This window comes from Neltuma alba, unplaced genomic scaffold, assembly GCF_004799145.2.
Source record: "Neltuma alba isolate B1F8T4 unplaced genomic scaffold, ASM479914v2 tig00011350_pilon, whole genome shotgun sequence".
Classification (NCBI taxonomy): domain Eukaryota; kingdom Viridiplantae; phylum Streptophyta; class Magnoliopsida; order Fabales; family Fabaceae; genus Neltuma; species Neltuma alba.
The window spans coordinates 190001-195000 of NW_021636050.1; positions in this window are offsets into that span (position 1 = coordinate 190001).

Here is a 5000-nt window from a genome sequence, read left to right on the forward strand (position 1 = left end):
ATGAATAGTATGTCCGTTGGTGGCACTCGAAAATTTTCCCAGAAAGCTACTATAGAGGGGAACCCCTCGCGCGCATTCCTTTTCTTTAGCACTAGCACTAGCACTAGCACTAGCACAAGCACTTAGCACTTGGCACGTTGGCACGTTGCGCGTGCGCGTGCGCAAGGATCAAGGTGCTTGGGCAATGCGCGTGGACCCTTGGGCAAGGTCGTGGCAACGGTGGGCAAAGCTCGGACAAGATCCGAGCAAGGTGCTTGTACGGTTTAACAAGCCCGGACAGGGTCCGGGCAAGTTCGGGTACGGTTTGGCAAGCTCAGACAGGGTCCGGGCAAGTGTTGCCATGCGTGGGCAAGGTTACTGTACGGTTTGGCAAGCTCGGACAGGGTCCGAGCAAGTGTTGCCATGCGTGGGCAAGGTTCCTGTACGGTTTGGCAAGCTCGGACAGGGTCCGGGCAAGGTGCTTGTATGGTTTGGCAAGTTTGGGCAAGGTCCGGGCAAGTGTTGGGAGGCTTGGGCAAGGTCCGGGCACGGTTTGGCAAGGTTTGGGCAAGTCCTGGCACGGTTTGGCAAGGTTCTGGGACGTGCTAGCACGTCCAGGCACGTCCTGGCACGTCCAGGACGGGTCCTGGCACGTCCAGGACGGGTCCTGGCACGTCCTGGCACGTCCAGGACTGGACGTGGACCGTCCTGGCACGTCCTGGCACGTCCAGGACTGCCCTGGCCCGTCCAGGACTGGTCTTGGCACGTCCAGGACTGGTCCAGGACCTGTCCAGGACTGTCCAGGACCGGTCCAGGACTGTTCCAGCACAGTCCAAAAATTTCACTCCCGTAGCAAAATTAAATCCACTCGTTACGTTTGAGTCCTGATGGTTTTATTCACTCCTACTTGACCCCCCTAAATGTTAGGGGGTGCCGCCGCACGTGGTGGCCCGTAGAGCGCGCACTTTGTGAAACACTAAAAAATTTTAAAAATATTCTATGGTTGTCAAAAAATTATGAAACTTGGCAGGAAGCATCCTTATATGATGCCAAGGAATGCTGCAAAAAATCGTGCCAAAATACGATCTCTAGGTCCCTCAAACGGAGGTTGTCATCTCACAAAAAAGTGTGTATGTTCGTGGCACTAGGGAAAAGGGTCATTTTGCATATATAGGGGGGCACCCCCGACCCCCCTCCCCATGGCCTTGCTCACACTACCACATGTATGCCCCTCCCAATAGACAAGATCAAGGTGTGAGCAAGTCCATGGGGTGTCCCTCCCCATAACGTCAACCACCTTCCCCGGTGGCGGCGGCGGCCGCCGGCGAAATTTTCCGGCGACCCTTAAAATGCATGGAATTTCAAATGGAATGGATGGATAAGCGTATCTAGGGGTTCTTGGGCCTTCCTTGCACACTAGTCCCATCGAAACTCGAGCGGAAAGGCATCCGTTGGGGCGTTTTCCTCGCGGTTGCTCAGTAAGCAAGGGCTAGGTTGGACTATCGTGTTTGTGAGGCACTCGAAACCTCTTTTGGTAGCCTTCGGATGGTACGTTCCCCCATCCCCCCATTTGCAATCCCATTCATTGCCCCTCATGCGTAGGATTCCCGCCCTGCGACGATGGCGGACAAGCAACCCAATTGATGTAGCCTTCGGATGTAGCCTTTTGTTGCTTGGCCAAGCTTGAGCACGGTTGGAATCCTCCGCATGAGGTGCGTACACGCCGGTTTGGGGTGAAAGTCATTGATCCGGAAAATCTAGGCCCTGGAAGTGTGTGGGATTGCAAGCGGGATGGATGGTGGCGCGTACCAAGGATTCATGGACCTCCCCAGCGTGTGTTTCGCGTCGAAACCTGAGCGGAAAGGCATCCTCACGGTTGCTCAGTAAGCGAGGGCTAGGTTGGACTCACGTGCTCGTCGTTGTCAATCGGAACTTTCCGAGAGGGATCCCCGACACAAAGTTGCGAAACGGCATCCGCCAAGGGACTTTTTCCCACCGGGTGCTCAATAAGCAAGACCGTGGAGGGGTGATGTTCTCGGGCGTTTCGTGCGGCACGTTTGGTGCGCTCCCCCATCGGCCCATTTGGAATCTCATTCACTGCCCCTCATGCGGTGTATTCCCCCCTCGCGACGACGGCGGACAAGCAACCCAAATCGATGTAGCCTTTTGTTGCTTGGCCAGGCTTGAGCGGGGTTGGAATCCTTCGCATGAGGGTGCCCAGGGTCGACGTCATTGGCCCCTGGAAGTGTGTGGGATTGCAAGCGGGATGGATGGTGGCGCGTACCAAGGATTCATGGACCTCCCCAGCGTGTGTTTCCCGTCGAAACCTGAGCGGAAAGGCATCCTCACGGTTGCTCAGTAAGCGAGGGCTAGGTTGGACTCACGTGCTCGTCGTTGTCAATCGGAACTTTCCGAGAGGGATCCCCGACACAAAGTTGCGAAACGGCATCCGCCAAGGGACTTTTTCCCACCGGGTGCTCAATAAGCAAGACCGTGGAGGGGTGATGTTCTCGGGCGTTTCGTGCGGCACGTTTGGTGCGCTCCCCCATCGGCCCATTTGGAATCTCATTCACTGCCCCTCATGCGGTGTATTCCCCCCTCGCGACGACGGCGGACAAGCAACCCAAATCGATGTAGCCTTCGGATGTAGCCTTTTGTTGCTTGGCCAGGCTTGAGCGGGGTTGGAATCCTTCGCATGAGGGTGCCCAGGGTCGACGTCATTGGCCCCTAAAAGTGTGTGGGATTGCAAGCGGGATGGATGGTGGCGCGTACCAAGGATTCATGGACCTCCCCAGCGTGTGTTTCGCGTCGAAACCTGAGCGGAAAGGCATCCTCACGGTTGCTCAGTAAGCGAGGGCTAGGTTGGACTCACGTGCTCGTCGTTGTCAATCGGAACTTTCCGAGAGGGATCCCCGACACAAAGTTGCGAAACGGCATCCGCCAATGGACTTTTTCCCACCGGGTGCTCAATAAGCAAGACCGTGGAGGGGTCATGTTCTCGGGCGTTTCGTGCGGCACGTTTGGTGCGCTCCCCCATCGGCCCATTTGGAATCTCATTCACTGCCCCTCATGCGGTGTATTCCCCCCTCGCGACGACGGCGGACAAGCAACCCAATCGATGTAGCCTTCGGATGTAGCCTTTTGTTGCTTGGCCAGGCTTGAGCGGGGTTGGAATCCTTCGCATGAGGTGCCCAGGGTCGACGTCATTAGCCCCTAAAAGTGTGGGATTGCAAGCGGGATGGATGGTGGTGCGTACCAAGGATTCATGGACCTCCCCAGCGTGTGTTTCCCGTCGAAACCTGAGCGGAAAGGCATCCTCACGGTTGCTCAGTAAGCGAGGGCTAGGTTGGACTCACGTGCTCGTCGTGTCAATCGGAACTTTCCGAGAGGGATCCCCGACACAAAGTTGCGAAACGGCATCCGCCAAGGGACTTTTTCCCACCGGGTGCTCAATAAGCAAGACCGTGGAGGGGTGATGTTCTCGGGCGTTTCGTGCGGCACGTTTGGTGCGCTCTCCCATCGGCCCATTTGGAATCTCATTCACTACCCCTCATGCGGTGTATTCCCCCCTCGCGACGACGGCGGACAAGCAACCCAAATCGATGTAGCCTTCGGATGTAGCCTTTTGTTGCTTGGCCAGGCTTGAGCGGGGTTGGAATCCTTCGCAAAAGTGTGTGGGATTGCAAGCGGGATGGATGGTGGCGCGTACCAAGGATTCATAGACCTCCCCAGCGCGTGTTTCCCGTCGAAACCTGAGCGGAAAGGCATCCTCACGGTTGCTCAGTAAGCGAGGGCTAGGTTGGACTCACGTGCTCGTCGTTGTCAATCGGAACTTTCCGAGAGGGATCCCCGACACAAAGTTGCGAAACGGCATCCGCCAAGGGACTTTTTCCCACCGGGTGCTCAATAAGCAAGACCGTGGAGGGGTGATGTTCTCGGGCGTTTCGTGAGGCACGTTTGGTGCGCTCCCCCATCGGCCCATTTGGAATCTCATTCACTGCCCCTCATGCGGTGTATTCCCCCCTCGCGACGACGGCGGACAAGCAACCCAAATCGATGTAGCCTTCGGATGTAGCCTTTTGTTGCTTGGCCAGGCTTGAGCGGGGTTGGAATCCTTCGCATGAGGGTGCCCAGGGTCGACGTCATTGGCCCCTAAAAGTGTGTGGGATTGCAAGCGGGATGGATGGTGGCGCGTACCAAGGATTCATGGACCTCCCCAGCGTGTGTTTCCCGTCGAAACCTGAGCGGAAAGGCATCCTCACGGTTGCTCAGTAAGCGAGGGCTAGGTTGGACTCACGTGCTCGTCGTTGTCAATCGGAACTTTCCGAGAGGGATCCCCGACACAAAGTTGCGAAACGGCATCCGCCAAGGGACTTTTTCCCACCGGGTGCTCAATAAGCAAGACCGTGGAGGGGTCATGTTCTCGGGCGTTTCGTGCGGCACGTTTGGTGCGCTCCCCCATCGGCCCATTTGGAATCTCATTCACTGCCCCTCATGCGGTGTATTCCCCCCCTCGCGACGACGGCGGACAAGCAACCCAATCGATGTAGCCTTCGGATGTAGCCTTTTGTTGCTTGGCCAGGCTTGAGCGGGGTTGGAATCCTTCACATGAGGTGCCCAGGGTCGACGTCATTGGCCCCTAAAAGTGTGGGATTGCAAGCGGGATGGATGGTGGCGCGTACCAAGGATTCATGGACCTCCCCAGCGTGTGTTTCCCGTCGAAACCTGAGCGGAAAGGCATCCTCACGGTTGCTCAGTAAGCGAGGGCTAGGTTGGACTCACGTGCTCGTCGTTGTCAATCGGAACTTTCCGAGAGGGATCCCCGACACAAAGTTGCGAAACGGCATCCGCCAAGGGACTTTTTCCCACCGGGTGCTCAATAAGCAAGACCGTGGAGGGGTGATGTTCTCGGGCGTTTCGTGAGGCACGTTTGGTGCGCTCCCCCATCGGCCCATTTGGAATCTCATTCACTGCCCCTCATGCGGTGTATTCCCCCCTCGCGACGACGGCGGACAAGCAAC